We start from the raw sequence: 26,277 nt of genomic DNA on the forward strand, positions 1-26,277 counted from the left end.
ATGTATACTTATACCATTTTATAGCTACATATTTATCTTAATAATACAGACAAAAGCATACTATTCTATTACACCTTACAAAATGATTGAAAACATTTATTGGCTTTTGTTATAAATTCCTTCACATTTTATAAAGGTACTTCTTCAGCGAAACAATTAACATTTTATAATAGGAGGCAGATTTGATAACAGCAAAAGAAGCATTATAAATTCAGAAGAAGGGGAAAATAGGCTAAACAACTGCTAGCACAAATAAAAGAAAAATCAAAGAGGGTAATAAATAAAAGAAGAATTCAGAGTAATCTGAAAGACAACTGAGAGTGAAACATATTATACCTAGTAGCAGATTTATTTGCACAATGTACTTGGATTGTAAAGTACTTGGAACAACCCCCATGCATCTCACTGTTTGAAATCTTGAAGAGAAGGCACCATGGTGATTTTATGGTGAGATTTCGCAATATCTGATGTTTTACCTATGACCTCAGCTTCTGGAGACAAGTGATTCTGTGACCATCTCAGAATTCTCTCCCTCAACTTTCTAGCCCTCATGTTTGAGGAGAAAAGCTTGAATGTGTAACCCAAGTGCGCCCTGCAAGCTCAGAGCTAGAAAGCAAATTAAAATAAATCCCAAATTATTGTTTTGGTTTTTTTTTTAAACTCCGGTGATTTTTCAAGCCCATCTCATGATTTTTGGGGGGAGGGGGCTGCTTTATGAAGCCTGGCTCCAACGTTTACTTCACTCTAGGGATCCCCCCTCCTCCTTGCTCCAGCACTGCAGAGGCAGACCGGAATTCTGCCATTCCCTAACAGCCCTGTAACCCCGCTGCTCAACACCTGCCCTTCCAGCTCCCCAGCAGCCCCGTGCTCCGGGCTCGCGATCGGACTCCTGGCAAGGGACAAGGTAAGGGCAGAGGCTTCACGTTCCCAGCGGGCATGTGCACACACACTCCGCACATGCTCACTGGGGCTGTGTCAGGAGTTTGGAGGGCACATTGGGAAGCCCGGCAGCTCCTGCTCTTACACCGGCTCTGGAGTTCCCAGCCGCGCAGCAGCTGCCCCAGCCTCTCTCCCCTGGCGGGCGGTGCGGGGACAGGGAGCTGAGAGCCCCCGGGGCGAGCACCTTCCGCAGCCGGTGGTGAGTGCGACCCCTTCCCCTTTCCCTTCCCCGCCAGTGCGCTCGGGGCACTGGCCCCGGTGGGGACGCAGAGGGGCGCCTGGGGGTGCTTTGGACACTGGTCCTTGCCTGCGAGGGGCGGGGAGAAGCGAGGGATCCTTTAGGCACCGGTCCCCACGCCCTTGTCTGGGGAGTGGGGATTTCAGCCGGGCTGCTTCCGAAGAGCTCCAAGTTGAAAGGAAACGTGCAGCCCTTTGCACAGGGTTTGGGCGCTGAGATGAAATACCCGGCTCCTGTCCTCCCCATGCTGCTGCCTTGTGTTTCTTGGTCTTCGGGGGGGCTAGTGCATCCCCCAGACCAAGTGCCCCTCCACCTGCCCCATCGCAGGGAAGGAAGAGGAAACTGTCACTCACTTGGCCGCTTTGTAATGACACACGCACGTTTTTTTTCCTAGCAGAAGCAGAACTTGAAAAAACTCTTTCCCCCACTTTCTAAACTCAGAGACTTTACCGCAGCGTGCCTGGGTCTCTCCAATATTTCTCTCTCCCCTTGCCCACCCCAGCGAGGTGCACAGTGTGTGGAGTGGAGAGCGGGGGCTAGGAGGAGAATCTCTGTCATTTTACACTGATTAAGCAGTTTAAAAAAAAATCAAACTCGTTAGCGTTTAAATTATGCTGTGTTTTTTTTTTTAGTCCGTCCACCCCCCCTTTAGTATTGTTTCTGGAGCAATTTGCAAAAGGCAAGGAGGGTGCATTTACTAACCTGAGTAGGGGGTTTAAACAATGTTGATAAGAGTAGGAGGGAGTTCTTTGTGGGTAAAATCTTCTGTAGTGACACTAGTTAGCTCGTGGGGGTTGAAGCAGGAGAGCGGATTATTGAATTAATTTTAAGCCTCATGCCATTCTGGGTAGGTGACTATTGATTCTGCTTTCTCAGTTTTCTGTTAACACATGGAGTAATTGTTATTTGCTATAAGTCGATGGTGGCATGATTTACCCTAGATGGTAATAGCTTTGAACCATGTGGGAAAAGTGTGTGTGTGTGGACAGACAGTAATATACAAAATTTAGTAATATACAAAAATTAGATTTTTCCTTCACTAAAGAGCAATTTGATACATTTTTCATTTCCACTCTAAAGTACAAGTTATTTGTTCATAATAATGGTTAAGACTTGAGGACTTCTATTTATATTTCCACTTGGCCATTTTGTATCCTATAAATTAATTGCATTCTTATTTTGGTTTCATTGGCATACATTTAAAGCAGGGTACTAATAAATTGCCTTGTGTTCGTATTGCTGTAAATACCATAGTTAGGGAGCCTTAAATCTGAAATAACTTGTTTGTGAGACACTTCACTCTTGCTAAGAAGCAGGCTGAACAGAGACAAGAATATTTAAATAAAGTAACTGAAAACTGAAATCTCACCATGAAATCTGAAGATGTAAAATGTTGGCTTAGGTTTGATGTAGTGAATACCTTAGTGCCAAAAAAAAGTAACCTTAAAAAATGTCAGAAAACTGCCTTGCGAAAACACTGTCATCAATTCTGCAATGTCTTTTTAAGTGTAGTAGTAATATTCATGTTACGTAATAGTTTGACTGGAGCATAAGATTTTAAAGTTTTATAGAATCAATTAAATTAGTTAATTGATGTAGTTTTAAGAAACTCTGCAAGTCATTTAACTATTTTAAAACAAGATTATTTACAAACCACAACTGTTTGAGTAACTTAAATATAGATTTAAAATTAGTTAATACAAAATCTTTGTTCACAGTGAACATAGGGGAAAAAATTAAGTATATAAATCACACTAAAGGTAACACTCAAAGTTTATTTAATGTTTTTAATGTTTGAGTCAGAGAATGCCTCTAAAGGAAATTATTTCAGGTATACAACTGCCTTATTTCAAACTTAATCTATTAATTTAATGATACGTTCCTCTTGGATGAAATTTTAATTGTTAAAATACACATGGTTAATCAAACGTTTATTAGTCTACATCCAATTTATTAACAACCGTTTTGTTCAGTTTAGTATCAGGCATGCACATCCCTTAACGCTCCTAATGTAACTGGCAGGAATGGTTTATTGTTTAGACTTCCTTATAGAATTTGCTGGTTTACTGAGAATTTTCCTCCTCTGGCACGCTTTTCATGGAGGATTGTTATTCATAGTTTCCAAATACATTGAGTGCTTCTATTTTCATGTGACATTGCAATTCATATATATTGGAACATTCCTTCATGCTGATCCCAAGAAGATGGCAGATATTTAACCTGTTTGTTTATTTCAAAACTAACATCTTAGCTCCTTTCAAGCTGCTTTTAGATTTAAAAACACAGGACAGGCTATCTTGCACCATCAGTTTTTAAAGACCACTCTAGTCATTTCTATTTCTGCTTAAAAACCAATGGCATGACTGGTCTTCTAATATTGTAAACATGAATATGAGAGACTTCATTATGGTTGTCCTACAAAGTTATAAGTATTTATAGCCTTGGATATGTTCCAATATAATCTTTTAAAATTCATAATTAAAATTCACTTGAAGTGGCATATTAAAGCCAATAATGCTGATGATTGTTTTTTTAAACAAACTAATCTCTCTCCAAAAAACAAAATAGTTAAAAAATACTACCAAATGTGTACTTCATGATTCCATGTTGAGTCGTAAAATTAATTAAAATCAAATTGTTAGGGAAAAATCATGTGACATCAAATTTATTTGAATTAACAGCAGGTAATATATCTCTCCATTAAACTTTATCATTTGTTTGTATTCCCCCTCACCACCATTTTGTTTTAAAATATTGCAATGAGACTTGATCCCCGTGACTTGCTAATTGTATCATAATTTGGTTGAAATTGTCTAAATGTGCTACTGTTTAAAATATCTCACAACCTTTGCCATTTTAAATTTCATTATAAGAGCTTCATTTCGGAGGAATAAAACGTTAGTTGTGGTTGGAGAGGGACTCTAAGAATCTATACAAAGCTACAATACGTGTGCAGACACATTACTATTATACAGACATGTTAAACTCAGACATGCACACTGGAAACGAGGGAAATTGGGAATATTGTCATTTAGGGCATGCTCAGTGCTATTGCGTTGTGCTTAGATAAGTGATGGACGCTTTAGTTTTTGCTAAAGATTAAATAGCTTAATATAGGTATCATTCCTGCAAACACTGATGGACTTTCTTAACTTTAAGCTTGAGTAGTCCCTCTATTGTCAATGGGACTACTTGTGCTTAAAATGAAGTATGTGCCTTTGTGTAGGATCTGTGTATGTATTTATAGACAAACGCACTTTCAACAGAGATCTATTAAACAGATTTCCATAATTTTCTGCTGCCTTTTCAGCTATTTGTCATGCAGTAGTACAACAGTTAATCTGAAATTGGTTATAATTCTCTTCAGTGAAATTAGTTTCCTCTCTGCCAAACTTTGCAATAGCCAGATGTTTTTAAGGTGTCTTCAGCTGGAGTAACCAACTAGAACAGCATTGAAGACTAATTAATCTTTGCAGTAAACTCCTTCTGCAGTAAATTTGCAGGTTGTTATACTTAATATGTTGAAATGACTGTTAGGATTTTTTGTGCAGTGAAAAAACACTTAAAAGTTAAGTGAAAATAAAAAGATGTTTTCAAAAATACCTGGAAAATAGTTTGTAATTAATTTTGCCCGAGTGGATTTACTGTTAAGGTCAAATGGTTAAATTAAGTTGCAAATTCAAATTCTGTTCATAGTGTGTACGACCTAATCAAAGAATCTTGTTTTCAAATATGACAATCAAAAATAAATGTTCCCTGCGGATCAGGTAGGCTGTGTAGGGAAAACTTGTACTGCCATTGCCTATATTTTGTGGGTAAATGTAGGATGACAGTCTCTAGGGTTGTTAATCTGGTACCTCTCATTAAATTTCACTACAACAAAGACAGGGGAAAAAAATAATAGCAAGGAACGTGTGCTAAATATACAGCGTATCTGAAACTAGAACTGTGAAACTAGCATATGTAGACCATAAACAAATTAGTTGCAGAATCTCTATTCAGCGTTTTGACTTAAAATGTGTTTTTAAAAAAGTAGTGATTGAGCAAGTCCAACAAATCTCTTCACATACTGCTCACCCTAGTAAGAATAGGATTTAGAGCTAAGCAAACCCTGAACAGTTAACAAAAAAAATCCCCTTTTCTCCTCCTCCTCCATAATGACAGAAAGACCATCCTTATTAGATGCTTTTTGTTTGTTACAGTTATTGGCTGAAAGGTCCAATCAGAAAACAATTGGTGATGGCAACTTAATGCAGTTAAGATCTATAAATAAAGATGATGACGCATTGTTTTAACTTGTGTAATGGTGTTTAACAAACACCCTGTTTTAATCAGGTGAGGATAAACCCCTCAGTTAGGTGGCAAATAACTGCAGCTTGGCGACAAGAGTGTGTCACTCGGGGCACAGAGCGGCTGCCGCTTGTCAGAGGACCTGATGGCGCTGTGGTTTGTGAAAAGAAAAAGGGAAATTTTCCTTCATCTGGTTGCAAAATAATTTATTTTGTGCTGATTAGACCTAAGGTTAATAAGAAAGGTCTGATTCTCCTCTCTGATAGGCTGTTGTAAATTCAGGAGTAATTCTACTGAAATTACACTGATGTAAAAGCAGAGTGAGAGAAGAATCAGAGCTAAAATATTATGGCAGAGGAGTCTATCTGCTGCCACACATACTGCATCTTCTTTCATTTTAAATAATCAGACCTCTGATTCATCAACTGTATTATACTCTGGCTTTAGTTATGTATCTTTATGCCTTATTTAAAAATACTCGGCTTAATGCTGTATCAATTAAAGGGGAAAAACACCTACAGGATTTATCACCCTTTGCATCTAAATTATCTAATGTGTAACTGCTTAACTCCTAGTACTGAGAGCCGTTAAATAAACTTGTTTATATGCTACTATGTTACTGAGTCATACTGTACAGTATATGGTTTGTTAGCACAGAGGAATAATTTCTGTTTAATAGCATGTGTGGAATGCCAGAGATCATAAGACATTTTTTTTTTTTTGTTAGCTGTGAAATACAGATGACATCTTCAATGGTCTCTTCCATCCCATTTTATCACCATACACTATTTGAATGCAATATATTTAGCAAGTTTCTCTTCCATTCATGTGCAGAGGCTCTGCAGAAAGCCATAAGTCTGCTTCAGAGTTCTAGTAAAGTTAAATGTGAAGCATGTTAAACTAGATTTTTATTTTATGGATGATTCATCTAATCAGAGAATCGTTAGGAAAGGTGAGTTAAAAAAAATGGAGAACCAAAAAATAACAGAAAAAGTAGTAGGTTTGGGTGAGGCAGGTAACACCTGGTTATGTCACCCACGATATAGAGCTTAACACTAATTCATAGTATCTTACAGAAATGTGAAGATGTAGGACCATAAGCTTGAGATGTACAAAACTTTTGTTCTTAGACACCACACATTGTGTAGTCTGTGAACCTGTTTAATTAATTTTCACCTAACAGCTGTTTTTTTTGTTTTTGTTTTTAACAAAAAAGAGGAACTTTAGGACCCACAATACAGTAGCAGAAGTGGTCTCCTTTTTGTCTTGTTATGAAGGTTATTTGGGGCTTGGTGGGCATACTTGTTCTGGGTTGGAAGCATGCTCGAACTTGTGTGCCAGATTGAAATATTCAGAATAGTCAGGTACATTATAAACATGGTTAAGTGACTTGCAGGATCAAAATTGAAAAGGCAATCTCTTAAAACATTTAGAAAAATACTGTGATTTGTTTATGAACGTGCCAGTCAAAACAAATGCACAGCCACACACACGCAGTAAGATACACATAGCGTTCAAAGGAACTCCTTGGAATCCCAGTTTTCCAGTTCTCACTTAAATAGTCACTTAATTCCCTCACCACCCAAGCTCTAATTTTTTTTTTATCTCAAAGGAAAGGGGAATGTTTTATGCTTTTTTGTTTGTTTGTTTGTTTGAATTTTAAAAAGCGTTCGATTCTATGTTTCTTCTTCAGCAAGGACAAATAGAGGACTGTAACTGAGAGACTAATTAATATTACTTTACAACCTACAGACTGATTCATTGTCTTTTTTTATTTTTCATAACAAAAAGCCCACACCTCAAAAGTGACTCTGGGCAATGAAGATTTTAGTTAGGCGTAAAAGTAAAACTATGACAATTAAATTTATGTAGGATTTTTTTTTAAATTAAATGAATAAGGGCCCTAATGCTACAAAGAGAACCTGGGTTGTCCCAAAGAATTATTGTTGTTGAATTGGGGTCAAATGGCCTAATTTTGTACCATTGAAATCAATGGGAGTTTTGCTTTTGACTGCAGTGAGACAGGATCAGGACCAAACTGAGCTATGATATATTTTAATTGTTACAGAAGGAACTATATTATAAAGTGACTGTAGACACTACAGAGAACATTGAATAATAAGTCCAAATCCTGCTGGCAATATTTTCACTGACTTCACTGGGAGTTTTCCCTGTTTGAGGACTTGCAGAATTGGGCCCATAATTTGGAAAGCACCTTGAAGATGAGAAAATTTACCATATAAGGGCTGTTGTGTTTCAGAAAAAGTGAAAGTCTGAATGTATCTCTTTCTAAAAAGTCACTGATTATTTTGAGTGTGTACAATAGTTTCTTAATCACAGATTATTGCTACTACTTTCTTTTCTAGAAATATGAAGGATTCATTCAGGTTGGTGGGGAAGGGGGACTCATGAGAACCATATTTCTATATCGGAGGATGTATGTCTATGGGTTTCACCTGAATTATTTTCAAAAAGTACTCTCTGTATTTTTAAGAAGTTATTCGACAGCAATTTTGTTTCTTTACCAAAGGAGTGAAAACCCCAGGAATCCTTTTATAATTTGGAAAGAATGTCAAAAGAGTAAAGTAGTTAAACCTAAGTGTATTCGATCATATGCTCTAAATGCATAAATAAGCATAACTGTGATTGCAGAAACCTAAGTTAAAGCCACTAACAATGCTCTCCCACAAACTCTAACTGCTAAAAGGGAATGACCTCAGCCATTGTGAAATTTGTGCCTGTTTGTTCACCGATGGTGGTGGAAGTGGAGTGTGTATTTTGTTGGGGTGTTGTGTTTTTATTAATGCTAGAGCAGAATACAAAGCCTGAAAATGGAGCTAATTGCAGCGAAAACCTTGGATATGGTTTCAAGGTTAGGGATTCTAAAAGCAGGTGAAATGACTATTCCATTGAGAGACGGCGACGGACTGGTTGGAAGCCCGTTTGTGTGTTTTAGACAGTCCATTCCTAGTATATACACAATTGGTTTGCCTTTAGGAAACGGGGGTTTAAAATACCTTTAGGAAACGGGGGTTATAAACCTGACATTTCTTTATGTCCTATTCCTATGCCTGAGCACGGCATGAAATGTTAGTGGGTGTTTCATCAGGCCAGTTTTGGAAGCTTTTTGTCTCAAGTTTGTTTTTTCTGGGAAAGGAAAATGATGGGACCTGAACTTGGCTTCATTGAAACATCACTTAATTCAAAATTTTCATTCTATTGCATCGTTGTTTTCAGTGCATCAGAACATGCATATTACAACGCTGGTTATAATGAACTTTGGCTTAGAGCAAAGTCATTCTGTGGACGGAGTTCCACGGTCTGCATAGAGATTTCTATAAGACTGGTCTTGGCTCCCTACTGTGTACTCATATGAACCCTTATAATTATGATCCAGAGGATTGCTTGCCCATTTTTAGTCATAAAAACACTTGCAGGAAAATTGGTACTTTTATACTGTTTAAGGGCACATGAGAACAGGTTTTGACTTGCAGCCTTGTATTGTAAACAGTTTGACCATCCTTAGTTTTGAGAAGGTGGACAACCTAATGAATGGAGAATGAAAGTGAAGTTGTTACTTGCTGAGTCTGAGATGCCATACCATAAAGACTGCTTGCTGAATGTAGCGGACTCCACAGAGAAGTTAACCAGAGTAGGAAAGGGGAGGGAAGATGGGGAGAATTTCTTAAACTCAGCAAATGCCTTTAAAACTGGAAATGCCTCTAGTATTACTCAGGCACCCACAAGAAACCGAACCAACAAGGGGAAAGTGGAGCAGGCATAGGGGGGAGGGGGAAGTAATTTTAGTTGAGTAAGCAAAGCAATTATGGGGGCTTGTGTTATTCACAAGTGTCTGCACCACTCAAACACACCCATCAGTGGTTTCCACAAGATTGTGAAACAGTTTTGAAAGTTCTTTTCTGTGCGGCATTTTTATGTAACCCATTCTTTGCCTTTATTATATTTTCCCCTTAAATAATTTGCAATAGATTTAAATTCAGAACTGAGCCAAGTTATCTAGCCAATTGTGTGACCCCTCCCCCTTTGCATCTGATCATATTTATATATATAAAATAAACACACACACACTGAATTAGTTTAAAACTTTAAAAGGTTTAATTCTAAATCCTTGAAGACTCCTTAGGAATGCAGCAGCCAAAATCTTGACATGCTTACCGAAAATGAAACAAAACTATTCTGTAAATATTTTTTTATGAAACGAAAGCACCGTTAAAATGCTTGGAGGCATTGAGCTAGGGATAGAGTTGGAAGTCAATGCTGATGTCTGGGGCTTAGTGCATATAATTTTACATGCATCGTCCCCCATACAGTACTTAAGTTTGGACAAATGTAGGACGCGTTTGGGCCCGATGCTGTTCCCAGTGCAGTAGGAGAATTTTGCTATTTAGAGCAGGATTGGGCCCTTTTTTGGAGCATCCTTAAAACTTTTGCACTCACTGCAAAAAGTAATTGTACTAGTCTCATGCTGCAGTCATTGTGCACAAAACACCTATTGACTTAAGCCGTGTGTGTGGAAAATTACAAGGAGACAGTGTCTCCAATATACAATGCACAGAAACGGGCACGTTATTCATGACGCTGTAAAGTTTATTTTATACAAGCTAACAAAAGCCAGCAAATCCAAAGGTGATGGAGGGCTGAAGTGAGCTCCTTATCATTCACTGACATGCTTTGCCTGTAAGCATCATAGCTCCTCTGGTGATAGTGTAAGTAACCTTACCTCTATAATGCTAAACCACAGCTGTGAGTTAGAGCGGGAGCATCACCTTTTGATTTAATCCTTTTGGGTATATAGGTATGGCTGTGTGCCTGTGAGGGAGTATTCAGTTTTCTAGTTAAGAAAAGGGGAGGGGGAATGACTCGCTTCTAGGCTATAGGAACCTTTATAGTCTGTTGTGTAAATGTGTATTTTAGATACTGTGTGTGCGTAGTCTGTTGGTTCGACGATGACGGTTTCATGCTCTCTCTTTTTGTGGATTCTGGAGTGACTCTGAAGTCCAAAGTGTGACGCGCATGCTTGTGAGCAGATTGGGCAGACAACGTCATTGGTGAGCGCCTTGGTGGCTATAGCAGTAGTACGACGCTTTTCCCTTGCAGCTAACAATCGATTATTTCTGTCCTCTTCAAAGGCTTGAAAAGTTGAGTGTTGTGTGTTGTCATGCTGATCTATTTAAGGAAGCCTTCTCAAGATCATTCGGTTTTATTGCACCACAGTGTGTGCTGTTTTTGATGCTGTCCTTGAGCACTTTCTGGGGCGGCCTTGATTCCGGTGGTCCTTGTGCCAATTCTCCATAGAAAATTTTTCTGGGGAGTCGATATTCAGGCATTCTAATGATGTGTCCAACCCAGCGTATTTGGGCTTATATCCTCATGGCCTTGATGCTTATGGCATTTGACTTTTGGAGAACCTTCAGGTTGGTAATTTTGTCCTGCCAGCAGATCCCCATAATGGCACACAGAGAGCGCATATGGAAGGCCTTTAGCTGTTTGACATGCCATGTGTATAGTGTCCAGGTCTCACAGCCATAGAGGAGAGATGTGAGCACAAAAGAATTATAAAGTATTATTTTTGTTGAGAGGGTTATGTTGCAGGATTTCAGAACTTTGTTACGTAACTTTCCTAATGACCGAGAAGCTTTTAGATATTCTTTATATTATAAAAAACCCTCTGTTCTTTCTGGGTTAAGGAGCTAGTTCAGGTCCGCAGAGTAAAAACACATGGTCATTCAGATAGTGCTGTGAGTGTACATAGCCCTTCACAAAATAGAATGAGATGTCCCCTGCCTTAAAATGTTTACTGTCTAAGAAGTGTTTGTGCCAAGTACTTTGCTGCTTTTTTTTTTTTTTTTTGAGATGTTTCACTCAGTTCATTACCTCCAGAATTTTAATTTTTGGTTTCAATTCTTGAGAACAACCAGAGCACTATGGGCTATTCACTAGGTCATATTTGATTTCTCTTTATTTAAAAAAAAATGGCCATGAAAGCAGTCTAATATACTTTGATTGGAAAAAATAGCTTAATAGAACAAAATGATTTCTGTGTAAAATATTGATATATATAAATCTGCTTTCATGCCAGACTTTGGGTAGATCAAATTTTTACAAGTAAGTTATAAACACTAGGAAAACAGTGTACAGTTTAAACCATTGATAGAACCTTAAGTTTAGCAGCACTACTGGGCAGGATCATAAATTACCCTCCTTAACTATTTCATTCCTAAGGATCCCAGTCCTCTAAACTCAATATAATCAAGATTACTTTACCCACTACTGTAATTCAGCCACGGATGCAATCGCTGTTTAACAGTATACGGCAACATTTCACAGTACCGTAGGCCAGGAAGCGAAAAAATACAGTGTCCGACTTGAACTATACAGGGGTTGTGGTAGAGTAGATAGAATGTAATTACCTGAACTGGAATTCAGCCAGGATTAAGGGGCTATTGCTCCCACTCTTGTGAGAAGTGCCATGGGATTTTAAATGCCCACAAATGTTCCGTGTCTCAGTTTTACATCTGTGTTAAGATTGTTCTTCCAGCTGCACAGCTTTTCCGAGGCAAGTGACTACGGAATACAGAAAGATGTTTGCACACATGCTTCGTGGTCAACTATACAAATTCTCTCCCCCCCCCCCCCCACTCCCTTTGAATCCGAGAATAGAAGAATGAAAAACACAAAGGTCAATGTTGTGCAACTGAAGTCTGAAGCAATGAAATGAGACTTGGTCAGTTGCTCGCTATGGATGTGTGTGTTGGAGCACATTCCTCCAACTCTGCTAGCCTCTGCTTTTCCTTCTTTCTTATCCATTTGCTTCCTTTTTATGTACTTTTCCTCCCCAGCAGCACAGCCCTCTAATAAAATTTGCTTGATATTTAATTGAACAAATGACTTCTACTTTTGCCTATTCTTCCCTTTCATTGCCTATTTTACATAACCTAGTACTTATGTATTCAGAGACAGACATGGACTGAACACGGGTTGGGAGACAGGAACTCGAGTTTTATCCTGGCTCTAACACTAACTCCCTCTATGGCCTTGGGCAGGGCCGGCTCCAGGCACAGCTGAGCAAGCAGGTGCTTGGGGCGGCCAAGGGGAAGGGGCGGCACGTCAGGCTCTTCGGCGGCAATTCGGTGGAGGGTCCCTGTCCCTCTCGGAGGGAAGGACCTGCCGCCGAATTGCTGCCGAAGAAGAACGCGGCGAGGTGGAGCTGCGGCCGATCGCGGCTTCTTTTTTTTTTTTTTCCGCCACTTGGGGCGGCAAAAACCCTGGAGCCGGCCCTGGCCTTGGGCAAGTCACTTAGACTCATTGTGTCTGTTACCAATATGAGAAATGGGCATAACTGGTGGTACTGTGAGCTTTACTGATGTGAAGCCCTTTGATTAGAAGTGCCGCATTAAGCCAGTGGTTTTCAACCTTTTTTCATTTGCATATGCCGAAAAAATTTGGAATGGAGGCGCAGACCCCTTTGGAAATCTTAGACATAGTCTCTGGACTCCCAGGGGTTTGCAGACCACAGGTTGAAAACCATTGTTCTATGGTAACGGCAACCTTTCGCGGACCCCTTTTACATAGTCTGCTGACCCAAAACCACTGCACTAAGATAACTATATTAGGAATTAAGTAGATGATGAGGAAGTTTATATTCCTAATAAAAATGGCAAAACCCACTAAAATTACATATCTAAAGAAAATTTTTTAAATATTAGGTTCACTTTAATTTCAAAAATATCCACTTTGATAAAGCATGCTTTAAACAGTATGCCCTGACCACATTTTAAAACACAAACAAACCCAAGACATTACTGATGAAATCAAATTTTGCTGTTGAAGTCAACGAGGCCAAGATTTCACTCTACAACTTTATAAGGCTTTTCCTGCTCCACTGCTGCTGTTTAAGGGCCTTTTCAGCAAGGAAGACGCTTTTCTGTTGACTGTTCTGATGAAACAATGAAATTGACTGTACACAAAGCGCTGTCACGCACTAAGTAAACTAACTGACGAAAAAGGGGAAAACAGGTTTTTGTTACCTTCTTTCAGTGGTAGTACACTTAGTTGTTACTTTTCATCACAGTAGGTACAATATATATATATATATATATATATATATATATATATATATATATATTTATTTTTAGACGGACAGAAACTTGCCCCCCATCTCCCTCCTCCAAGTTGACAGCATTCATTTTAAAGGTTGGAATGTTTCTGTTGAAAAGGCAAAATAATTCAGTGTGTACCCCACATTTTATTGTTTGTTGAAATGCCTTTCCCTGATAAAATTTAATCACAAATAATGGTGTAAATTCTCTTACCCAGACAGTTGTGGCTTTTATTTTTATGGTCATCATGCAAAAGTAGCAAAGTTTGTCACGTAGAAGGAATTTTCCCACTGATTTTTTTTTTAAACAGAAGGAAAGAGCCTCTGGATATGTTAATATCTTCCACCTGGTATGGACTAGGAAGAAAATATTCTTCAGTCAGTGATTAATTTGTCACCGGGGTTCCTTGGTGACCAACGCAGAGATGTCAGTTCCAGGAGAAGTTTACAGAGCGAAGACAAAGCGTAATTTTCCATTGCAGACACTTGCGAAGAAGAGAAACATAAAGACCTTGAAAACAATACACCCAGCATGAAGGAAGATTCTAAGTGTATCAGTCGCCAGCAAAATGACCAGGGAAGCATTCTACCTGCAGACTTCAATGAAATAAATTATATGGTGTTCTAGGAGGGAAGTCACCTGATACCACTTAAGAGAGAGAATTCTGACCTGCATTAATACTCAGATTGATTCTCAATCCTCCTCAAAACTGCATGTACTGCAGGGAGACCAAACGTTAACGGCAAAGCGTATTTAGCAACTAAGGATTTTTTAAATTTTAGCCCCACCATTTAAAAAAAGGGTTGATCTGAGATTTCTACTGTGGTTTAAATTAATAAATTAGGCAGAGGATATACCTACATCTATTGACAGCCAAAATCCGTACAGAGTTAAGATCACACCTGTATCTCAGGCCTGACCCAGGGCAACCTGCGCCTTCAAGGTGGCAGGAAGTGTTGGGTTGAGGGCTTAACTCTTCCTTTTTCCTCATGAATAGCCATGCAATGTTGTGTGTAATATGTAAAATATTGAATGTAATAGTGCAGAAAGTGAGTGATTATATTTTTTGACACAAGATCTTGCTTGAGTTCTCAGGTGGTCATGCTCACTTCCATTGCATGTAACAGAACGGAATAATGATCTGATATAGCGGAACCAGCAACATTCAGGATTTCTGCAGTATTCACTATTTGTGTTCTCAAAAGTCAATGTACATCTTTAAAATGTCTCCAACAGTGTATCACTGCAAATTTTTAGCTCTGCCTGGTGTGTATTGTTTAGTGGTATATTCTTCCAAAGAAAGTAGATGCTAATCCAGTCCTACGCTTCTCACTGGAGACGAACCTGAAATCTCCTGCATTCAGTGGTCATTTGGAGGAGGGAGAAACGTTATAGTCCATCAACAGCAAATTGCTGGAAGAGAAGTGATGGCTTTTTGCCATATTTTCCTCTTGAAATTCTAATAAACTCCTCCGTCAAAACACCATGGAAAAAATAAATGGATGAATGAAAACTTTTTTTCATATGGAAAAAAATCAGGATTTTGTTAAGTTTGTATCAGACTATGTGCTCTGGAGTGCTAGCACATCCCATTTCAAAGTATTTCAGAAGGGAAACTATGGAAAGAACATTATTTTCCATCTTCTCTGAAATGTGAGACAAGTCTGATAATGAGGAGCAGTTTCTGATCTCCAAAACCTTTTCAAAGAGCTCTGAATTGATGGCAAAGTGCTGTTTGAGTGTCTTCCAGGTAGATGATTGTGCACACAAAGTTGAGTGCACATTTAGATGCAGTGTTGGAAAACATAGCCCTAACCAGTCAGTCTTGGTTAGTTTTATAACATGCTGACTGCAGAAGTGTACACGTGTGTGCTTTAATGCTAGGGATTCCCAGTTACCTGGATTGTACAGTCATTTTTCCCCATGATGCATAAGCTCCCATTTGTCAAAGAATTGCAGAACTAGAGCTGGTTGAACTGGGGGGAAGGAGGAGGGAAAGGTATCTTACCTAAAAACAGGGAAGAATTTTCCCGCCCTAATTTTTCAACCATTTTACATACAAGGTAGAAATGGAAAAGATTGTGTATGTGACCTTACCCATCCAATAGCGGCCAGCACGACTGTTCCCATCAGCGTTATCTAGTGTTTTGCCCAGTCTAGTTCAAACTGTCTTCAGGAATGGAGCCTTACTTCCAAACCTAAGTCCAAACCTATATGCAGCTTCTATGGCAGAATTCTCCCAACTGATTTGCCTTGCAAAGGGAGTATGTCCTGCACTCAGTTCCCAACAAGGCACTTAACATTAGTATCGATGGAAGCTGTGTGTGTAGGAACTGGGCGGAATATGCAGCAGAGGTCCTGGTATAAAGAGCAGCATTCTTTTCTCTCCTACTAGGGGGAATAGGGTTTACTTGAGATGGCTCATCAAACAGCTCAACAATAGCTGATGACAAAGCTATAAGTGTAGATGATGTATTATAATGTTCCAGGTGCTGTACAGACATGTTTAAAATTTTTGGTCTTCTCCCCTTCCCTCAAATATCTACCTACATGCTTTCCTCTTGGGTTTGGGTGAAGGCATTTTAATAGCAATAACCTAAAAACCAGCTATAGGAAATGTTCCTATGCACGCAATCCTGCCAAGCCAAATTCCTGCCACAGGACATCATCTGCCACTCTACAAGCAGACAAATATGTTTTTCTTGAGTCGCTCAGGCAGTCATCCCCCTATATGGAGATGAACTGCACTTCCTTCAGCTGGTATTAGCGCCACACTAATTTCTCTCCCTCTCACCAAGGGCTGACATTCACACCTGCTTCTGCATGGCATGTGTTCTTCCCCCTTTCACCCAACATCTCCTGTTGCAAAGACTGGTCCAAAGCCCAATCTACGAAGGCCACTCCCACAGGCAGCAACCCTATTAACCCCATAAACACAATCCCTTCCTCTAATGATAGCACAACCCTCTTTGAGCTTCCTTAAATGGATCATCTCTTCACTAAGCAAGGTGGCTGGGATTTGTCAGTACAAAAAGAAGATTGCTAGAAAACATGGCATGTAATGAGAATGAAGTGCTGGTTCTGCAGTCATGGGGAACTTTGATGGTTTATTTAATACTCACGGTGCACATTCTTAAAGTTCAGTGCATGCAGGCTGCACATCAGGCCCTGGAACTATATCAAATTCCTTACAGATCCCCAAACTATTCAACAAAATAAATCACTTGCCAAGACTTATGGTCAGAACATGGTTCACAGATCAGAAATTAAGGAAGTAAATAGTTGGGACTTGGGCTATGAGAGCCATTTTCAAGTACCTTCCCTTACCGGTGCTCTTTATATTTTTAACGGCATTGTTTGCATGTTCAGAAATTCACATTTGTGCCTGCCATACTTGCATTCTTTTCCTTGCAAATATGACCTGGACAGTCTTGGCGGTCACCTAACCAGTACATTAAATTGGGCAGACTACCTTAATTGGCATCAGTGCCTGTAGGCTTAACGTTGGCTTCAGCCTGGGAGTGACTTGAGCGTCCCTGTATCAGATATTTGGTTGGAACAAATATATTGATTGACACTAAGCTTGATAATGCCTTATTGCTTTTTGACACTGATAGCTAAACAAGACTGCTGCCTTCCCAAATTACATAAAGAGTTGTTGGTTTATCAACCTGGTAATTAGATTAGTTTGATTTGATATTAACCCACTTTCTTAATTTGAATGGTTTACATATATTTTATCTTGTTGCTTATTTAGTTTGATTAATATAATAAATTGGAAATCTGTGTGTTTGGATGTTTCTTCCCTAGACCTGAGGCCTCTCAACCTGAGGAACCTCCAGCATAAATAAGAGGCCATGACCCAGCCTCAACATCATCCATAGAAGTGGGCTGGTGCCTGAATTTGAATGCTGTTGGTTTTTGAGGAAATGTCGACGTAGATATTGATAATTTCTTTCGATAAGTAATGTGGGTTCCAAAAGTTTTGTGGGTCTGGTGTAGTGGATATGAGCCAGTCAACCTAAAGGCTGACCAGTTCTCCATAAGAAGTCTATACTCTTCACGTTACACATAGGAAAAATGAGACTTGGAGATTAAGTGACATACCCAAGGTCACATCGCAAGACAGTGGTAGGGCTATGATTAGAATCCCACCCAAGCTCCTGCTCTAACCACTATATTGACTACTTATGCTTTTTACCAGATGTAGTTATAGCAATCCCTAAATTAGTTTTCCTTGTCTATACACTTTGGAAACTACATTTTAATTAGCTTTTCCACATGACAATTCTCCCTTAAGCCGAGTTAATAGAATTGATTGACTAGCTATTTTAATTACTGGGCATAGACTACATATCTACCAGAAAAACTTCTTCTCTCTGAAAAAAGCGTATTATATTTTGGCTCTTGGTTGAAACCAACCCAACTTTAATTTCACAGTTTGCTGCCAACAGCTGCCTTAGTAAGACAGAGCAGTTGTAATAAATGACATTTATTTAAAAACAAGAAAAATGAAAACCTAGTTCCAGCTGGAGTTAGGAGACTGAGCATATTTGTCTTGCATATAAAGCTGCCATCCACAAACATTTCAAATTATTTTTCATTTGTAATAATCAGGATCAGACTTTATTTTTTTTAAGTATTGGGGAAAAGCACAGTATATTAGAAACATAGTTTCATTCAAAGGCCATTAGTTATTGAATCCTTTCCAAAGCCATGCAACTAAAAAATTTCAGGGAAACTCACATAATAGTTTTAAGCATTTTTATGAACTATTTGGAGGAATAGTTTATGATGTACACAGTCAAGCTAGACAGACACATATATGCATCTATTACATTTACTCTTTTATTGTTGAAAACCATGCAGCTGATGAGCACTTTCCCTTTTTACCAGTGGGAATCTTGGTAGAATTATGGAACTGTATTTGCACATGGAAGAAATTAGTTCACACAGCCCACAAATAGAATGAACACTCTGAGCCCTATAGTGCAGTGCACACTGAAATATATTGCCAGACTAGCTCCTCTGTCAACATACTCACACTACTAATATAACCAAGTCTCTGTAGCACCCTATCATCCCAAAGGATCAACTAACCCTTGACTGACTCCGACTACACTCAGGGATCACTGGAGCCCCCTGTGGGATAAAACCCAACTTGCTGTTTAACAATGCACAGGAACACTACACAACCTCTTAGGAAAGGACATTTGTCTCCAGAAAGTTTTAGGAAGGCAGAACATAACTACAAGAGAAGAATTTGGTCAAATTTGAAATTACCATCCTTACATCTCACCGTCAGGTCTTTAGCAACCATGAGTAATTAAGATGTTGGTTTTATGACTTATCTAAGAGATGGCACCATGTTTCCAGCAGCACCGTAAACCCTAATGCTATGCTGGTATAAGTATACAATATTTTCCTCAGATGTCTGTAAATTCCTCAATGCATAGTGCAGACTCCTCAGAGAAAGGACTTGGTTTTGGTTGTCTTTAAAGTACAATGTACACATGGTGCTGCCATATGTAAATAACCCTACAGAATCACCAACACTACATAGGTAATCCTTGGAAGTTTCTCCATCCAGAAACTGAATTGGCTTACTCCTCCTTCAGCCTGGTCTACACTTAAAATTTATACCGACGTAGCTATGTCGGTCAAGGGTGTGAAAGAAAAACAATCCTATGACCCTATATGCCGACAAAAGCCCGCTAGTAGAAGCAGCTATGTTGACAGAGCAGGGCTTGTTGACATAACCAACCTCATTCGGATAGGTGGTGTTCCTACACTGCCTGAACTCCTCCTCCTGTTAGCGTACGCTGAGTCTACATTAGGGGGTCAGCCAGCGTAGCTATGCCGACATGGGATTTGTAGTGTAGACATAGCCTTAGTTTGAGATCTCCCAGAATTAGAGTGGGTCATACAAAATCAGTAGTTGTTGATACCTGTGTTTGATATATTGACATGTCAAGACACTTTCCTATTGTCAGGGACTAGTTTTCAAACCAGCTTTAACTGGATCTATTTTTATACCCAGAAATTATGGACACACACAATTGCATCTGCATTTCTGACAGGTATGTATCTGATTTCTGGGGCAAGTACTTAAACATTTAAATTACATAAGTTTTGCCTGTAGTTATTTGCATCTGACAAATGTGAGTGCAAAATCCCAAACTACGTTTTAAAAAAAATGTCCTAGTGTCCTGGGATGTACTTTCATATACACAAGGATTTATTGTCTGGCAGAGAACTACAAGTAAATCTCCAATGAATGTACATTATTTTGTGGATAGTACATTGGAAACACCACTTGTCTTTCCAAAATGTGGTTCAAGAGGTGACCACCTGCCACTTTCATTGGTTTCGGTGGTATTTAGCCTTCCTCTGGATCAGTCCTTGTAGATTGTACAAGCAGAGAGAATACCCTCTCATGGAGCTGAAGGTTGTTTGGATGTATTTAACCCATGGACGGAAAACTAGATTGTTATAATATCCCAGAAAAGGAGATCTCTCATTACCCTGAACTGCACTCTTTTGGTCTGTTTAGTATTGTGTATGCTGTAGCTATTCTATCAAAGCCAATAATTAACAGTAAGACATCTCTCTCTGCCAGCAAAATAAGCAAAAGTGTGTGTTTAATGGGGGCGGGGGGGGGAATAGAGGGATAGTTTTTGTGGGTTCTGAAAAAGCAGAATGCATTTCTAGCCAGGATTGGGTGGGGTGGGGTTAGGTATGGGGGGGGGGAGAAATAATGTCTTCTGCAAAGATGGCAATGCCTCACCTTTGTGTGGGGAGAAATATTAGATTTTTTTTTTAATGCATGTGTATGTATATAGAAAATACTTGGACCAGAAACCCTCAAAAGAACTGAAAAACACGAATCTATACAGCCAAAACAATCTATTCCCAACTCTACAATATTTACACTTAGATCTAATACACAGAACAGTGTGTAGAGTCCTTTTCAGACATTTGATCTATACTGTCCATAGTTCTTCTATATACACAAAGGGATTTACTGCTTTGTAATCAAGCTGCTCAAGAAAAATGTTGTCTTTATATTCACTGGGGATAACTGTAATAAATTAAAATGGCTTCCCATTAGCCCTCTGTACTTAGCTGAACCACTTAAAATTACTTTGGACTTTGCCCTCGTCTAACCTCTTCACCTCTGCTCAGGCATTACTGCTGCTAGGAACGGAGCAGCAGTGGTCCGAGAGCCTCACTTTTGTGAATGAAGTTACAAATCATTTCAGAGCTGGAAACAGAGCACCCAGCACGAAGTGACTTCTGAGTCACAAAGAAACATTTAGCAGCTTTAAATGTTCAGACACATTTCTCTTAGGCATCCTATTTGTGGACAGTCACTGTCATTCTAGATATCCTCACTGACAGAGGAACCCAGTAGTGGCAAAGTCCTGTACAAATTCCTTTGTTCTCTTTGTAAGGATACATGTGCAAAATGAAGATAATAGGCCTATTAACAAAATGCACCTTTTTATGGCAAAAATTGTTTCACCCTGTAGGGACAAAATCACCAAGTTACACACTTGCCTGACTGGTGCATAACTTCACAGGTGTTTAGTTTTTATTGAAATTTATTTAAACAAGCATACAAAAACCCATCATTCATCTGTGTGTGATTGGAAGGATGTAGTTTTGTCATAGTGTGAAGGATTCTATGATACCTGTTTTATCACATATTCTACTCTCCATTTTCTACTGGATACCAGACTAACATGTCATATACATACTGATTCAGAGGCAGTTGCACATGAATAAAGCTGGAGCCCTCTGCAACCGCAAACAGGAATCAAGGCTAACATGACACAGAATATGTATAGTTGTTTTGGATTATCATTTTACGTCAGATACAGACCGGTTAGACATGTAGAGATGAAAGGCAATTCAACCCCTTTCCCAAGTCCCTTGAGCCATCCTGGCTGTCTCTCTCTCCTTCTTATATTCTTATTTCTCAATTGAATAACCATTTTGTTATTTATATAGAACAAAACTAAAGTTGAGCTTTGAAAATGGTCCTAGAATATTTGATGTGGTAACGAGAGCTTCTAGGACGGCAGTTGTCATGATCTGAGACAGTGTCAGTGGGACATCAGAGTCTGCAGAGCAATACATAAGGCCCAAGATGCTGTGGTAGGGCTGGAGGAGACAGCTTCAGGAATAGATGTGGAGAAACAGATGAGGTCAACAGGGTTGCCAACTTTCCGATTTCTGAAAACCGGAGACTACAGCAGGAGCACTGGAACCTCCCCCCACCCTGCCTCTTTCTCACAAGGCTCCGCCCCTACTCATGCTTTCCCCCCCCAAATCGCTTACTTCCCGCCCCCCCGCCTTCCTTGTCCCTCAATCCTCTCCTCTTCCTCCCCTGCCCACACCCCAGCTGGGCTTCCTCTGCTCTGGGTCTGTGATGGGAGCTGCAGACCCGGACACGGAGTCTGCCTGCCCATGAGATGCAAGTAGGAGGCAGCCCTAGCTGAGCAGGGGCTGACATGGGTTGATGACCTGGTGCCACCCCAACCCCCTTTCTCCTGCCCACCCCCTGGTAACTGGACTTTTGGTGTCTGGTCAGTACATCTGACCAAACACTGTACAGGTTCTCTTTCAACCGGACTTTCTGTTTGAAAATCAGACACCTGGCAACCTGCCTCGTAGGGTCCCTTGGAGTATCCCAACAAAAATATAAAAGGGGGGGGACACAATGGAATAGAGGAGGAAAGGTGATTACGAAAATCAAGAACTTTAAAACGATTGGTTTCATCTCAAAGATCTGACCAGATAAACCTGTTGTCAGTATCCTGGGAAAGGATGCTGTACAGTTTCAGAATTATGCTTTGCACACTGGCTAAAGTATGGGAGATCCTGTTTGCATCTGGCTGTTGAGCCAGCGCCCTGTTAACATCCCACCACCAGGAGCTGTCACCTGAAATGATATCACTTGAATTGAATAAGTCACTCGGGTCATGCTGTGCAGCTCTTGTGTATCCCCAGACATGAAACAAACTAGTCTTACACACCTGCTCCCAGAAAGCATTCTTTAAGATTGCACACTTCAGTATTCACACAGAATGTGGTACATTTTATAGACAGCGAGTGGATAAGACTCCAAAAATCCCCCAAACTCATATTACAGAGGCTATTAAACAAGCCAGACATGGATCTGAGCACACCCTTCAGGAAAAACATTCTCTTGTGAGAAAGTGACAAGAGAAGATTAAATTTAAACTGCACTCAGGCAAAAGATTTTGCTGTAACCTAGTTTTCTAGGAATGAAGCCCTGGAAAAGGACTGTGTGACCCAGAAAGGAAAAGGTTTCAAAAGTTTTCTAGAATTCCCTAATCCCCACTCCTCATTTATGGGTTCAAAGCTTCAGTGTCTTCTTCACTGGATTAGGGCTATCCAGTCAGAGAACAGAAATAACACCCTGTGACTCTTGACCAGTCATGACCAAGCACACAGCTCATATTTTGAGTTATTAATTTCACAGTTAAAGACAACTCAGCCTGCATAAATTTGAATGAACAAATAAATGAGGAAACTGCAGTCTGCCTGTGGTTATTTCACAGGAAGGAAAATTTATCAAATATTTGTTCAGAGCCATTAACTCTTAAAACTAGCATCATTAGCATTTTCTAGTCAAGAGGAAGCCAAGCCTAAGATTATATTGAGTGCTACAGTTTGGGTCAGGGCCTTTTAGAGGATTCAGGGGGCCTGGGGCAAAGCAATTTTAGGGGGCCCCTTCCATTAAAAAAAAGTTGCAATACTATAGAATACTATATTCTCCTGGGGGCCCCTGTGGGGCCCGGGGCAAATTGCCCCACTTGCACCCCACCCCCTATCCCCGGCGGCCCTGGTTTGAGTCTGTGGTGCCTTGGCAGAATTGTGTGAGGTGGCTAAGGGAATTTGCACAGAACTTGCCTGAAAAATATGACAAGTTAAGGCATTTGAGACTGTTTTTGGAGTCAGTATTAAACTACGATGGGCCCATGGGGCAGCAGGGGCATGACTGTAGGAGGTTGATGGGGGGGGGGGGGGGAGGGGAACCATGTTCCCCAGCATTTTAAGGTTTCTTTCAAAATGCTAGTACAGGGGTAGGCAACCTATGGCATGTGTGCCGAAGGCGGCATGCGAGCTGATTTTCAGTGGCACTCACACTGCCTGGGTCCTGGCCACCAGTCCAGGGGGCTCTGCATTTTAATTTAATTTTAAATGAAGCTTCTTAAACATTTTAAAAACCTTATTTACTTTACATACAACAATAGTTTAGTTATATATTATAGACTCATAGAAAGAGACCTTCTAAAAACGTTAAAATGTATTACTGGCACGCGAAACCTTAAATCAGAGTGAATAAATGAAGACTCGGCACACCACTTCTAAAAGGTTGCCCACCCCTGTACCTTCACACACTCACTTTAAATATTGAGAGGACAGAATACCAAGTAAAGCAAATCACCCAACAAGTCTGGTAGACATTCCGAGAGAGAGTGTGTGTGTGTGACCAGAACATACTATTTCTAATGATTGCAGGAAAGCTCACACCAAAACACTCACTTGTGAGAGGGCCATCTGTGGCATTTCATAAATCAGACAGGTACTAACGGTGCTGTTTGGATACTTAACGTCATTAGCAAGTTAATAATTTTCAGGACTCTGCTGTAATTATTTTATGGCTTTTGGGATGAAAGACAGTCTATGCTGCCTCTGCCATGCTGAATCCATCATGGGAGGAGTGTAGGGGAAATGAAGAGAAGAAATCAGACCTCATCCTTCATATTGCCTCAGTATTATTCTTGACTGCAATCTTTAAAAAAAAAAAAAAAGTAACAGCAGAGGCTCTCTGCTGCTTGACTCAATCTGCCATTTTTGAAGCCGACACACTCGGAGGAGGGATACTATTATTTGGCTCAGACTGAGTTTTGTTTGTTTACAGATCTCAACCTGGACACCGTGTACATTCACTGCTGGTGCTTCAATAATCTTTAATATTCTTGTCCGAGATGTTACAAATTTTGAAGTTCACAAAACTACATTAAAGTATTAAAGAGCAGAAATGCAGAGCTGAGTGTGAACAGCAGAGATGTCTACTTTTGATGATAATTAAATTTGAGGTAATTGTGGAAAGAACTGTGGGCTTACCCACAAGAGTCATCCCAGTCTCTTTGCCAAATTCAGGATAATTATATTCAGCCTTTCTAGATTCCCCCTGGAGTTTTATCTGGACATTGAATTTTGTCTCAATTGTTCTTGGATCTGAAGATGTTGCAGCGTGCAGTGCTGCTAAAATGAGGGGAAAGTTCTGCTCCAGAAGGTGCTGAGTTCAAGTGTGACCCCTATATATAGGTTTGTAGTGTATGTAAAATGTTTTGGGGTGTTCCTGGATGAAAGGTGCTGTATAAATATAAATGAGTTTACATTGCTTCCCCTCTTGTGTAACTCCTTAGTAGCTTTATAACAGAACAGGCACAGACAAAACATAAATGTTTCACTCTCTTGCAGGAATTAAGTTGCCTTGTTTCACTCACTGGTTGACAGAAGCATTTCAGTTTGTTCTTTTCAATGCTGCAACACAGTTTGTGGTTCAACCAGAGGGATGGATAGTGAGTTTCAGTTTGATATTCCCATATCAGATGAACTGATTTGTAGGTGACCAGACCTACACTTAGATTTTCCCTTGATAGGTCCTTTTGCTTAATCATAATTAATCCTTCCATTAAAACAATTTGGGTAATTTAGTAGCCAGTAGTCAGGTGGTATTTCAAGTGCTGCCATGTATTACACTAGCTCAGAGACCACCAAATACTCAGTTTTGTTTTGGATGAGTCACACAACTCCATAAACCCACTGCGTAAATCTGCTTCAAGCCAGCTGTTAGCTTGGTTTCTTCAGTTCTCATGATACACCAGTGGATCCCAGTCACTTTCAAACTTGAACTAGTTCTAGTGCTTTGCATAGCACTGGTCACATTTTATAGAGCAGGATTAGAAATATATTGCATTGTGCTTCATAAATTACTTTAAAAAATATCCATGACTCAGCTTCGTTTATGGAAAAATCTGAGCTTAAGTTTTTGGTGTAGGAAAATGTACGTGTCCTCAGCATCAAACTATTTTTTGAAATCAGATCCCTGATTATAATTGCACATCAAGGGGTGTGTGAGCATTTCAAAGCAAATGGACCACATGGTAGGGTAGGAGGACAGAGAAATGCAGCTACTGCTGCTTTGGGTAGGTTTTATGTTATGTAAATAAACTGTTGTTCTGTTTTGTTTTTTCAAAGTATGTCAAGGTATATGTGCCATCTATAATGATAAACACACAGTCATGCCACAATGTTTAGTTATAATTAGGGCGATGTCTTAAAGAGGGAGATGTTTTTAAAACCATCTCTGTATAATTGTAGTCAGATTAGGGTTTTCTGCTTCCCTCTGACAGCACTTTCATGGAAAGGATTCCCCAGCCCAGAATTAGGGGGAGCAAGAGGGTCTTTTGTTAATAGATTTGTTTGGGTTGGGAAAGGCTTCATGTGGGAATCCTCATTGTCTTTCTCAATATTTCGAAACATGTGCCTCCAATGTTATCCATTAACATTCAGGAATTATGCCAGGAACCAAACCCAGGATTTCAAGATGTCACTTGAGACCCAGTACCAGGAGCTCACATTAAA

General features: G+C 39.8%; 1 protein-coding gene across 6 annotated transcripts in view; it reads left to right on the plus strand.

Moving 5' to 3' along the window:
• The first annotated feature begins 768 nt into the window (after window positions 1–768).
• EYA2 (EYA transcriptional coactivator and phosphatase 2) overlaps window positions 769–26,277 on the plus strand; it is a 154,335-nt gene continuing 128,826 nt past the window's right edge. For 3 of the 6 annotated variants that reach the window (XM_065566661.1, XM_065566666.1, XM_005304639.5), the window contains exon 1: window positions 970–1,138. The gene's annotated coding sequence lies outside the window, so the exon portion shown is untranslated. Of the gene's footprint in view, window positions 905–961; window positions 1,139–26,277 lie in introns of those variants that run through there. The other 3 variants (XM_065566662.1, XM_065566667.1, XM_005304641.4) reach the window with 2 other exon arrangements.

The sequence above is a fragment of the Chrysemys picta genome, chromosome 13 (assembly GCF_011386835.1).
Source record: "Chrysemys picta bellii isolate R12L10 chromosome 13, ASM1138683v2, whole genome shotgun sequence".
Taxonomy (NCBI): Eukaryota; Metazoa; Chordata; order Testudines; family Emydidae; genus Chrysemys; species Chrysemys picta.